At 39.3% G+C, this 13932-nt stretch overlaps 1 protein-coding gene and 1 long non-coding RNA gene across 4 annotated transcripts in view; one reads left to right on the top strand and one right to left on the bottom strand.

The window, feature by feature from the left end:
* The window catches only part of STARD3NL (STARD3 N-terminal like), a 58554-nt gene extending 52569 nt beyond the window's left edge, over positions 1–5985 (bottom strand). For 2 of the 3 annotated variants that reach the window (XM_028095328.2, XM_028095325.2), the window contains exon 1: positions 5904–5985. The gene's annotated coding sequence lies outside the window, so the exon portion shown is untranslated. Of the gene's footprint in view, positions 1–5153; positions 5209–5903 lie in introns of all 3 variants that reach the window. The other variant, XM_028095326.2, reaches the window with a different exon arrangement.
* An 84-nt stretch (positions 5986–6069) lies between these two features.
* Positions 6070–13932, top strand: part of LOC148162491 (uncharacterized) — a 117011-nt gene continuing 109148 nt past the window's right edge. Inside the window, exons 1-2 of the long non-coding RNA XR_015766744.1 lie at positions 6070–6231; positions 8409–8532. This is a non-coding gene — a long non-coding RNA (uncharacterized LOC148162491). The remainder of the gene's footprint in view (positions 6232–8408; positions 8533–13932) is intronic.

Below are 13932 nucleotides of genomic sequence, written 5' to 3' on the forward strand. Positions count from 1 at the left end.
GTTGGGGCCCAGTCTCAGCTGGCTGTGTGAGGACAGGGTTCACAAAGAGCACTGCCTGGTGTCAGTCCTCTGCTTACTAGTTGCATAACCTTACCCAGCTTCTCCTTCTGTAAAATGAGGACAATAATAATGCAATTGTACTTCAGAGGGCTGTTGTGAGGAATACATTAGTTTCTACAAAGCAGCGGTTCTCCAGGTACTGGGGCCGGTGAGACATTTTTGGTTGTCACAACTCGGGGAGGTGTCCCTGACATCTAGTGGGTAGAGTCCAGGAATACTGCAGGACAGCCCCCACAACAACAACAAAATATCCAGCCCAAAATGTCAACAGGATGAGCAATCCAGACACAAAGCAAGCAGAACAGCAGCTAATACAGAGGAAGCCCTCCTTAAGTGTTAGTTCTTGGCAATAACGCCCACAGCAAGTACTGGCTGGTGTTCCTATCTCGGCTGGAGAAATTTCTAATAGCTCAGGAGCGCCTTGCTTGATGAATTTAACTATGACACAAATAGGAAAATGTACTTGAAACTCTGGTTCCACATCATTAGCTCAACAAGCAAGTGGTTAAAGAAAACAAAAACAAAAACATGAGAATATATTTTCCTAAAACAGAAAGCAAACAAGAATACACCTTGGTGAGCAATAATGCACAATATATGAAAAGCATACTGTCCTGGAAAACATGGGCCATGAGAATGAGTGATTACCACAACTTAGAAGGTACTAGGCCAAATTCCTCTCAACTCCAAGTTTTATACACTGAGGATGCCCAGCTCAGGTGGGGATTCTGGGTGAAAGGTCCTGCTTTGATGTGGAGTTACCACAACAGGTACCTTCCAGATCCAGATCGAGAACAAGCAAAGGAAGTGAAATAGCTCAGAAAGGCTCGAGCTCTGCAGGACATCAGAACCCACGACAGCTGGTGCAAGCCCCAGCTGCCTCGAGCCAGGAATATGGGCCAGGCTTCTTAGCCCAGCACCACACGCACCCCTAGCTGGGCTCTCTGGGCCTTTTCTAATCTTTAATATTCAAAAGTGGAATTGCTCTTATTTTTTCTAATAAACACAGGCAACAACGATTTTTACTTGTGACAATGTGCCTTCGCCATTTACACCCCAAAGATTTGAGTTCCTCTTAAGGGATCCCTTGGTAACTGCAGAAGTCAGACCCTTAACTGAAACAGGAAAGAGGTTCTGTTGTATCAAAGCCAAGAAAAGCATTAACAGTGCTTCTCTCAAAGATGAGATGATAAAAATATAAATAAAACTAAAGGGCTCTACAATCTACAAAAAACTTTGCATGTGTAAAATGAATTGTTAAGTGTCTTTTAAGCTCAAGCAAACATATATTTAAACACCCATGTATAAAAGAGTGTATTACCAAAGATACCAGGATTGGTAAACTGCATCACAGAGAAAGACTCCCAAAAGCGCTATGAAAGAAAAGGCTTCCAGTAAAGATACAGGAAATATCTCATTAAATAAGCAGCACAAATGTACATGGAAGAACGGGCAGAACTTTGGCTGGATCTGTTCGTCTATGAGGCATTCCAGGCAGAACACAAGCAAAGGCACTTTAGTTGAAATAGCCAGTTCAGTTTGGGGCACTGGGTTCATGGTGGAAGGATGGCGCTAGAGTCTGAGACCAAATCATGACAGCCTAGATCTTCAGAACATGGACATCAGTTGCACGAACAATCCTGAAGGACAGAGAAACTCAGTCAAAATACCCAGTGAATGGCTTAAAGATCAAAAGCTCTCTTTTGCCTAAATTTAAAGACTTTCCAACATGTAGGAAAGTAATTCCATTGACATAATTCTAATTCAACTAATGAAAGACAATCCCTATTACATTATAGGAGTCAGAAAGTCACCAGAAAGTAAATTAAACTATTTGTAAGTTTACTATTATTCACCTACCATATCCCAGTCATAATAAGCAAAGTTTGGAAATAATGAGCATTTTTAAATTGTAGGAACACAGTAACCCATTTTTCAGCCATAAAATTCATGAATTGATTTTTACTTAATTTTTTTTAAATGATTACATAGTACCAAGAAAGCTGAGCTGACCCAAGGGCTTCCTCAATTCTAGGAAGAAACTCCCCCTGCTAACAGAAAGTATGAGCCAGCAACTCTAGGCAATGTTCCCATACTTGTAAGCACAAGGCTAAAGCTAGGAATTCAGTAACAAGTTTTGAACTCCCTTTCAAAGATGTGTGCAATTAGGGGCGCCTGGGTGGCTCAGCTGGTTAAGCATCTGCCTTCAGCTCAGGCCATGAGCCCAGGGTCCTGAGATCAAGCCCCGCATCCTTCTCCCTGCTGCTCCCCTTGCTTGCGTGCATGCTCACTTGCTCTCTCTCCGTCAAATAAATAAATAAAATCTTTAAAAGATATAGTCATTTTGAAACCACTGTCTACAAAAATCTTTGATTTTTGTTACCCAGAAAGTTTACACCTGCTCCCTGCTGAGAAAAGGGAAGGAAAATAAAGCAATGGATTATATTAGCCCAAGAAATATTACTACCTTGTATGAGTTTACGAACAATAAATCCATCATGTTGAAATACTGTATTCTCAGGGGTGCCTGGGTGGCTCAGTCAGTTAAGCATCTGACTCTTGCAGGTCATGTCTCAGGGTCATAAGATTAAGCCTCACCTCAGGCTCTGCACTGAGCTTGCAGCCTGCTTAAAATTCTCTCTCCCTCTCTCTCTGCCCCTCCCTCCCAGGCCACCCCCCCCCCCACTTTGCCCTCACTCATTCTCTCTCAAAAAAAGAAATATTGTATTTTCATATATGTAGAAACCCGTTGTGATGGAACTTTTATGAGGTATAACAGAAAAAAATATTAGGCCGAGAATCAGTAAGGTGAGAATTTGGTACCAGTTATGCCTTGAAAATCTGGGCTTTCACAGCCTGAACTTTAAAATGAGAGGACTGGTGATACTGGGGAGGGTATGTGCTATGATGAGCACTGTGAATTGTGCAAGACTGTTGAATCACAGATCTGCACCTCTGAAACAAATAATACAATATATGTTAAAAAAAAAAGAAGATAGCAGGAGGGGAAGAATGAAGCGGGGGAAATCGGAGGGGGAAATGAACCATGAGAGACGATGGACTCTGAAAAACAAACTGAGGGTTCTAGAGGGGAGGGGGGTCGGGGGATGGGTGAGCCTGGTGATGGGTATTAAAGAGGGCACGTTCTGCGTGGAGCACTGGGTGTTATGCACAAACAATGAATCATGGAACACTACATCAAAAACTAATGATGTAATGTATGGTGGTTAACATAACAATAAAAATTTAAAAAAATAAAAAATAAAATGAGAGGACTGGGGGCGTGTGGGTGGCTCATTCCGTTATGCATCTGCCTTAGGCTGGGGTGGTGATTCTCCGGGTCCTGCAATCAGGCCCCACATCAGGCTCCCTGCTCAGTGGGAAGTCTGCTTCTCCTTCTGTCCCTCCCCCTACTCTCTCTCTCTCTCTCTACCTCCCTCTCAAATAAATAAATAAATAACACCTTTATAAAATGAGAGGCCTGAATCATGATCTCTAAAATGCCATTTCAAAAAATATAATTTCAAATAATAGAGATTTGTAGCTGCTGCTATGTATTCAGGGAAGCAGTGAGGTAGAGTAACATGGATTAGGCTTCGGTTTCAGGCTAATTGGAGTGTTCAAATCTATGCTCACTCAGTACTAGCTGGATGGCTGAAGTACAAGCTTCCTTTCTGCTCAAGAAGGAGTAATATTTACCTTTGCAATATGTTGGAAGGAAAGAATGTATGTAATGCACCTGGCACAGTGTGGGCACTAAATAAAGGCAGACATTAAGTCTCTGATCAGTTAAAAGTTCTGATGGAAAATGGTAATCCACTTGACAATGCAGTTTCCTAGAACTCAGCTTGGACAAGAGCAGGGATTGACTGCCAGTCCTTTCCAAAGGGCAAACACATAAAGACAATCCTGGAGGACTCATAGGAAGGAAGGATAAAAGCAGGGAGCTGAAGATAAGCAGAGGCTGAGAGTCCTGCACATAATAATGAACAGGAAAAAAACAGCATGGGACACAGTGCTCGAGGGAAGACATATTTTCATTAAGAGAGAAGACTATTGGTGAAAAAATATATATAATGAATTGCTGTAATGATTTCATAACTAAAATAAAACAGAGAGCTGGCTAGAGTCTATGAGCATCATTAAATAAAGAAGGATTTGGCAATACACAAATCCTAGGCCTTTTGCCTGTCTGCACCGGGTTCGGATGATGCAGCTCATGCCCACCTCTCAAGTGTCATCTCCCCCCACCTCACTCTCTCCGAGGTTCACGCCATTCCAAATGGCTTCTCTTCTACCCCTGGAACATGCTAAGCCCATTTTTCCTTTAGCTCCTTTGCACTGCAGTGTCTGCCTGGAAACTTCCACCAGATCTTCCCATGGCTGACTCATTCTAAACATTCAGGTCTCATGAAACTGTGACTTCCTCAAAGCCTTCTCTGATCACCATATCTAAATTCCCTCTTCTCCCCCACATCCCAGTCACACTCTATCCCCTTATCCTGAACTATTTTTCTATCATTTATCATTATCTAAAATAGTCATTTTGTTTACATGTTTATTGTGTCTCCACCAAAATGGAAGGTCTTTGAGGGCAGGAACCCTAAGTAATCAACAATCAATCTCCAACACCTTAAACCAATATGTGGCATATATGAGGTATTCATCTGGTAAACTTGTTCAAAGAATAAATTGAAATGATTAAAATTGCCATCATGTGAACATAAGTAAGAAAAAGTCCCCCAAAGTGACTTCAATTTCACTTCTTCAATGCAGTTTTACGCAATCATGCAGGCTTAAAAGTTCAATGTTTTAGATAGCAAGATTTAAAGAGAATGAATTTTTTTATGAAAATATATATGTACGCATATATCGTACACTGCACATTTTCACTTTATGGGCATGAGTCTATAAATAAAGCAAGCATAGTAAAAGTTTTATTTTTGGAGATCCTGCTTTTAGAAAAAGGGTGGATGGGTAGATGGTATATAGATGGGAATTATCTTTCAGAACCCTTTTCAACAAAGATTCTGAGGTAAACAATCTGAACTAATTCCAGTATATTTGAGAGATAAGACCTGTTACTTCGTTACCTTGCTAAACTTATCCAACTATTACTGAGTCAAGTGATGAATTCAGTGATTCCATCTGTGAAACAGAAGACAAATGACACGGTGAATAACTGGCACATTAACGGAAGGGTCAGAAAAGTTCCACAATGTTAACCCATATTTGAACAAAAGAGAAAAAAAAGTCTCTTTCTAGAAAATCCTAAGCAAAAATAAGCATGCTACGGAGATTTCAAAATATGGCTGGATACCATGAGTGGGCAAGGCAGTGAAATGAAACTAGGGCCACAACACTCATAACTTGTACTTTGATTTTTAAATTTTGTTTTGTTTTGAACACAGATTTTCTTAATGAATAAAAGAGGCCAATGATCGACCTCGTCTGTATAACCCACACATCACCCTAGTCACCGTTGTGGTAACTCTGGAGGGCCCATGGCGCCAGCACTGGGCGGGACCCCACGGAGAACTCCTCGGGGTCCGCAGGGCGAAGGAATGCAGACCTCACTACCTGCATCCAGTCCCAGCATCCCAGCCCAAGCACTGGAACGAGGTGGGACTCAGCATTCTACAGCTTCACTTTTGCATCCTTTATAAACACAGCCTGCCTAGCCCCTCCTCCTCCCCGAGGACCGCGCAGCACTCGGCAAACACCCCGACGCTCGGGCTCTGGCCTGCGTTCACGGGTCTCCCGTGAGCCCCGGGCAAGTCATCTGTTCCCGGCTGACTCAGTTTTCCAATCTGTCAAATAGGGTGACGAGAAACCCAGCCTACCTTATCGGGTGGTTTCGGGCCGGCCGCCCCAGGCTGGCCCGGGGACAGCAGTTCCGTGGTTGCGCCCGCGGGAGTCCTAGCGGGCGGAGGGGCGGGGCTTGGCGGGGCGGGACCCGGGACCAAGCCCCGCAGCCGACGCGCAGCCCACCACCCGCAGTCAGCCAGCCACCCGCTGTCCTCCTCGAGTACCCGGCCCGTGACGTCAACACGCTGACGTCGACGCACCGAGGCTCATCTCGCCCGAGGGACCAAAGACTAGGCTGGGGCCTGCAGGACCCCTAACAGAGCCGACGATTGGTGGATGGGTCTGTCGATCATTTGCTGCCCAGTAAGCGACACGGGAAGGCGGGAGAGGGCGGGCTGGTTTGGCCGGAGGGGAGGGTGGTAATCGGGAATTCGTTCTGAAAGCCCCGAGCCGGTTGGACTTGAGTGAGCGTTGTCCCACACCGTTTTGTTAAGCAGCCGCTTACCCCTTGTTGGGGATTCTGCTTCTTTCCCTTCCCTGCAGTCTCTTGGTGGGAATTTAGGTTCCGGTTCGTGGAAAATAGTCTTGGCCTGGATTTCAGGGCCCCAGGCACCTCGCACTGAGCTCTCCAGGAATGAAAAAGTAGGACCTTCCGTTTCTCTGTTCAAGCGTCACCTCCACTTTGAATTCCCTTCACGTCCCCAGACTTATTTAGGAGACCCCTTTCTCTGTGATCCTGTCGCATAATTAACAGTCCGATCTTAATAGTAGTCACATTTGATTATATTTGTATGTTTTCCCACGAAGTGGGGCGCTTTTTAATTATGTTTTAATTCAAATTACCTTTAAGTTTTAACTGAACTTTTTACCAATAGGTGCTATAGTTATATCGTTCAAATATTTAAAGGTGTTGAAGGTCATATAGTGAAAATTATTCCGCTGAAGGGAACCACTATTACTTTCTGGTTAGATAGTCTTTTCAAAGAAGACTTCTAAGTGCTATTAAGTTACACATAATAATAAATGTAAACGTTGGAAATAGGCTAAAATCCTTTTCAGGCACTAATTACAAACCCATTCCCTATATGATGACTCCTAGTTCCTATGCATTTACATACGTGTAGACCTTTTTTCAAATCAACATTATATCCTTGAGATTTTTCCTTAATTCTATATAGATCTACCTCATTCTTTTAAAATCCTGCATAGTAGTCCTCGGAACCAATAGATACAGTTTATGATTTCCTTACCCTTGGATATGTACTTCATTTCTTTTTTGTTTTTCTATTAGAAGCATTGCCACATTCAAAATTAAGTGCATGCTCCTTTTGGTACCTATATCCAAGTGTTCTCCAGGGTAGAAATACTAGCAAGTGAACGTGCTGGATAGAGAATCTTCATAGTAGATTCTTCATAGTAGATTCTAAATCTTCATAGTAGATTCTTTCATTTGCTCCTTTAAGTAGCTGTTACAACTTACATTCCTACCTCTAATATATGAGCAACTCCCTACACCCTTGCTAAAATAGAAAAAATATAACTTAAAAAAATTTCTGGATTGATCAGCGTGAAAAAATTTTTGAGGGATAACGTGTGCAAAGAAGTGCAGTAATCATGAGTGTATGCCGTGGTAGGAAAATGAATGAACTTGTGTAAGCATTTCCTAGACGAAGATTTTGAAAATTTATCAGGAATATAGAATCTCTCCTCATACTTGTCTTAGTCATTGCATTGCTACACACAAATAGCTACTATTCTGAATTTTACCACCAAAATTAGTTTTGCCTGCCTGAACCTTTGTAAATGGACACAGGTAATATGTACTCTTGTGTGGCTCTTTTTGCTCAATAATATGTTTGTAATATTGATTCATATTAAAGAATTTAGTAGTTTGTTTTCATTGTTTTATATACTTCCAAAGTTTCTCTATTTATTCTAATATTGCTTGACGTTAAGTTGTTTGAAGTTTGGGGTGGCCACAAGTGATAGTACTATGAATATTCTTGTAGATCTCTGTTGATGCACATAGTTACACATTTGATTTTCCTAGAAGTAGTATTACTGTGCCACAGGATATGCATATATTCACTGTTAGTAGACCCTGCCACATAGTGTTTTGGTTTACCAATTTACAACTCACTAGCAATGAATGAAAATTCCAGTTGCTCTACATCTTTGCCAATGCATATTCTCAGTTTTGTTTTGTGCTCATCCTCTTTTTTTCTTTGTTTTCAATTTTGTTGAGACAAATTGAATATACAAAAAGTCTCATATATTTAACATATAAATCTTAAGGAGCTTAGACATATGCATATACCGTCACCACAAAGAAGATAATAAACATACCCATCACCACTAAAATATTTCTTGTATCCCCTTGCTTTTGTTGTTGTACTTGTTGGTAAGAGCACATAGCATGAGATCTACCTTCTTAACAAGTTTTTAAGTGCACAGCACCCTGTTGTTAACTATGTGCTAAAATAGATTTTTCATATAAGAGGAATCATGCAGGATTTGTTCTGTGACTGACTTATTTCCAGGCATAATATTTTCCATGGTGATACGATGTCTCCTGTTCCTCACACGAAACCTCATGAAAGCCCCAAACTGGGCTGGTCTTCAGTGTCTGCCCTGAGGATAATCATCGTGAGGGGACCACAGCAGGTAAGAGATGCTGCAGTGACTATGGGTCACCTTCAACTCCTTTCTGTCTGCAGCCCCTCTTGCCCTGGATTTTGTATTCCAGAAATCCCTAAGAATTGTCTGGGCAAGACAGATGCTGTAAAAAAAAGTGATGATTGAACTAAGTGAAACAATGTCAGAGTAAGAACATGTCTCTGGTTGTGCAACTGGCCTATCACATGACTTTTAAGCAATTAGAACTAGATAATGCAATCATTTGTTACCCAGTTAAATTTGTAAGGCCAGAAATGCATGGATTAACAGTTTAGCTTTTGCTTCAAAGCAATTGTTACTTAGATAAAAGGACATTTAAAATGAAAAATGAATTTTGATAAAAATGTAGGGGTATAGATAATGCATTATTTTTAAATGCTTGAAAAATGCATAATGTTTTCTAGTCTATGCATGATGTCACAAATGGTAGAATTTCCTTCCTTTTTTAAGGCTGAATAACATTGTATTGTATGCATCTGCCACATTGTCTTTACTCATTCATCTGTTGATGGTAATTTGGATTGTTTCTAAATCATGACTCTTGTGAATCATGCTGCAATAAACATGGCAGTGCAGATATCTCTTTGAGATCCTGATTTCAGTTTGGATATATACTCAGGAATGGAATTATTGGATCATATGGTAGAAGAAACAGAAAATATGAACAGACTAATAGACAAGTAAGGAAATTAAATCAGTAATCAAAAACCTCCCAACAAAGAAAAGCCTAGGACCAGATGGCATCATTGGTGAATTCTATCAAACACATAAAAGGATTAATACCATTCCTTCTCAAATTCTTCCAAAAAATTAAAGAGAAGCAACACTTCCAAACTCATGGTATGAGACCTGCATTACACTGATACCAAAACCAGAAAAAGGCACTGCAAGAAAACAAAACTGCAGGTCCATATCTGATGAACACAGATGCAAAAATCTAAAAAAAATTCTAGATGCAAAAATTTGGGACAAAAATTCTAGCAAACAGAATTCAATGGCATATTAAAAGGATCATATACTGTGATCAAATAAAATTTATTCCTGGGATGCCAGAATGCAAATCAATAAACATATTAACAGAATGAAGGATAAAAATCATATGATCATCTCAATAGATGCAGAAAATGTATTTGACAAAATTCAATATCCCTTCATGTTAAAACTCTCAAGTATAGAAAGAATACACTGCAACATAATGAAGGCCATATATGACAAGCCTACAGCTAACCTCTGCTTAATAGTGAGAAACTAAAGACTTTTCCTCTAAGATCAGGAACAAGACAAAGGTACCCTTTCTCACTACTTCTATTCAACATACTACTGGAAGTCCTAGCCAGAGCAGTTAGACATGAAAAAGAAATAAAATGCATCCAAGTTGGAAAAGAAGTAAATTGTCTGTTTGCAGATTATATGATCATATATATAAAACCCTAATGATTACACACACGTGTGCGTGCACACACACATATCTGTTAGAATGAATAAATGCATCTAGGATAGTTGCAGGATATAAAAATCACCATACAAAAGTCAGTTGCTGGGGCACCTGGGTGGCACAGTACGTTAAGCATCTGCCTTCATCTTAGGTCATGATCCTGGGGTCCTGGGATTGAGCCCTGCATTGGGCTCCCTGCTCAGCAGGGAGCCTGCTTCTCCCTCTTCCTCTGCCACTCCCCCTGCTTGTGCGCCCTCTCTCTCTCTCAAGTAAATAAATAAATCTTTAAAAAAAAATCAGTTGCGTTTCCATACACTAGCAATGAATTATCCAAAAAGTAAATTAGGTAAATGTTCTCAGTTACATTAGCATCAAAAGCAACAAAATATTTAGGAGATGAAAGATTTGTACACTGAAAATTATAATACACTAATGAAACCAATTAAAGAAAACACAGGGGCACCTGGATGGCTCAGTTGGTTAAGCATCTGCCTTTGGCTCAGGTCATGATCCCAGGGTCCTGGGATGGAGCCCTGCATCGGGCTCCCTGCTCAATGGGCAGCCTCCTTCTCCCTTTCCACCACTTGTGCTCTCTCATACATGCACACTCTCTCTCTCTCTCTCTCTCTCTCTCTCAAATAAATAAATAAAATCTTTAAAAAAATACATAAAAAAGTGAAAAGACACTTTACGTTCATGGACTGAAAGGCTTAATATTATTAAAATGACATACTACCAAAGCAATCTACATATTCAGTGCTAGTCTCCTCAAAATTCCAATGGCATTTTATACAGAAATAGAAAAAATAATCCTAAAATTTATGTAGAACAACAAAAGACCCAGAATAGCCAAAGCAACCTTGAGAAAGAAGAACAAAGCTGGAGGCATCACACTTCCTGATTTCAAAATATATTACAAAGCAGCCATAGTTAATATGATACTGGCATAAAAAGACTCATAAACTAATAGAACATACTAGAGAGCCTGGAAATAAACCCACACATATATAGGCAACTAATCTTAAACAGTGGTGTCAAGAATACACAATGGGAAAAGCATAATGTCTCCAACAAATGGGGTTGGAAAAACTAGATATCCACATGTAGAGGTATGAAAATAAACTCCTATCTCACAACAAACACAAAAACCAACTCAAAATGGTTTAAAACTTTAAATATAAGACCTGAAACTGTAAAACTTCTAGAGGAAAACAGGGGAAGAACTTCATGATGTTAGTCTTAGCCATGATTTCATAGTTATATGGACTGGACATCAAAAACAAAACAAAACGAAAGCTTTTTCACAACAAAGGGAAAAAGCACAATGGAAAAGCAGCCTAAAAATGGAAGAAAATATTTGCAAGCCACATATCTTATAAGGTATTAGCTCCCCTCCCCACAAAATACATATACGGAACTCCTTATATAGTCCCCCTCCCTGCAAAACTCCTACAACTCTTTAATTAAAAAAAAATAGCCCAATTAAAAAAGAGGCAAAGGACTTGAATAGACATTTCTTGATAGAAAACATACAAATGGCCAACAGATATATGAAAATGTGCTTCACATCACTAATCAGAGAAATGCAAATCAAAATCACTATGAGATACACACCCCATACCAGTTAGGATGGATATTAACAAAAGATAACAAGTGCTGATGGGATGTGGAGAAATTAGGATTTGTGTACACTGTGGGGATGTAAAATGGTACAGCCACTATGGAAAACAGCATGGAAGTCTTTTTGTGATGTTAAACATTCTGATGCGTACATGGGGGCATCACATTGTAGATTTAATTTGCATTTCCTGTATGACAAAAAGAGTTTAGCACTTTTTCATATGTCTATATGCCACTTGTTCAAGTCTTTTGCTCAATTTAAAATTAGTATGTGTTGTGGTGAGCACTGTGTATTGTGTAAGACTGATGAATCACAGACATACCCGTGAAACGTATAATACATTATTTTAAAATAATAAAAAATAGACCACCTGGGGCGCCTGGGTGGCTCAGTTGGTTAAGCGACTGCCTTCGGCTCAGGTCATGATCCTGGAGTCCCGGGATCGAGTCCCACATTGGGCTCCCTGCTCAGCAGGGAGTCTGCTTCTCCCTCTGACCCTCTTCCCTCTCCTGCTCTCTATCTCTCATTCTCTCTCTCTCAAATAAATAAATAAAATCTTTAAATAAATAAATAAAATAAATAAAAAATAGACCACCTGTGTCATTTCAAGGAGGTTTTTCTGTATTTTAGATATGATTCCTATGTCAGATATATGTATTGTGTGTATTTTTCTTACTCTGTGGCTTCCTTGATCATTATAAAATATTTATTTTACTAGAATGTACTACAAATTAATACTTTTTCTAATTTCTGGAAAATTCAAGGACTTTAGAACATTAATTTCATTTACCCAACTCCTGATTTTTGGGCAATTTTTGTCATGTATTTTAAATTCTATTAAATTTAAGAACTCAACAAAATATTATTTTATTTCATATAGAGGAATTTAGATTTATCCATATATTTTTCCTTTACTTTGTCTTTTATTACTTTTTGCTTTTTTGGGATTACATTTGAAATTATTGCAGTCTTTGCTAAGTTTTGGAGTATGTCTGCTGGTGCCAAAAATCTCTACTACACTATCTAAGATGAGATACCTATGCTGTCTCTCCTGGTTACTCATTGATGCAACTGTTTTCTTTTCATACTTAATCCAGTATTGTGGTTATTCTTGGTAGGAAGTTGGTCTGATACCAAATAGTCAGTTATAGCTCAAAATGGATTGAGTATGTTGACAGGTGTGAATAATATTATTTTGGTGTCCCATAGCCTAAAATAGTGATGTGCCCCACAAGAAAAATATTTGGAATGACAAAGGTGAAAATGGTGGAGTAGGCAGCTCCAATAACCTACTCGTCCACAGAAACATTAAAAAATTAGGCAAAAACTGTCGGAATCAACTCTCTCAGAAGTCTGGAAAACAGACAAAAGTTTACAACACAAGCACCTGTTGAATTCAGGAAAAGGCAACTTTGTAATTGTAAAATAGTTTCGGGTGTTTTTACTTGCCCTTGACCAGGCCCCTCCTGGTTCTGTAGTGATCTTGAAGATGGGAGCCTCTATTCCCAGTATGGGACCCTGGTCCCTGGGTAGAAAAAGAACAGAGCAGAAATAAAAGGTATCCAAATTGGAAAGGAAGAAGTAAAACTATAGGTATTCACAGGCAGTATAACCCTATATATAGAAAATCCAAAGAATTTTTTAAAAATCCTACTAGAGCTAATAAATGATTTCAGCAAAGTTGCAGGTACAACATCACCTCAAAAAATCAGGTGTGTTTCTGATCAGGTATTTCTATACACTAGCATAAACAATAAGAAAATGGAATTAAGAAAACAATTCCATTTACATGAGCATAAAAAAAATAGGAATGAATTTAACCAATGAGGTGAAAGGCTTCTATACTGGAATCTATAAGACATTTCTGAAAGAAATTTAAGAACTAAATAAATGGAATGACATCTCATGTCCATAGATTGAAAACAGTATTATTAAGATGGCAGTACTTCTCAGTCATCTACAGATTCAGTACAATCTCTACCAAAATGTCAATAGCATTTTTTTGGAAGGGAAAAGCTGATCTTCCGATTCATATAGAATTGCAAGGGGGTCCAAATAGATCAGTCTTGAAAAAGAAGAATGAATTTGGGGAATTCATACTTTTTGGTTTTAAAACTTACAACAAGGCTATAATAATAAAGAAAGTATGATACTGGAATAGAGACATATAGATCAATGGAATAGAATTGAGAGTCCAGAAATAAGCCCAAACATCTGTAGCACAGTGATTTTCAACAAAGACGCCAACACCATTCAATAGGGTAAAGAATAGTGTATTCAACAAATCATTCTGGGACAACTGGGCATATATATGCAAAAGAATAGAATTGGA

The sequence above is a fragment of the Eumetopias jubatus genome, unplaced genomic scaffold (genome assembly GCF_037043125.1).
Source record: "Eumetopias jubatus isolate StellerSeaLion01/CBP00866 unplaced genomic scaffold, mEumJub1_p1.0 scaffold_14, whole genome shotgun sequence".
NCBI classification, from domain to species: domain Eukaryota; kingdom Metazoa; phylum Chordata; class Mammalia; order Carnivora; family Otariidae; genus Eumetopias; species Eumetopias jubatus.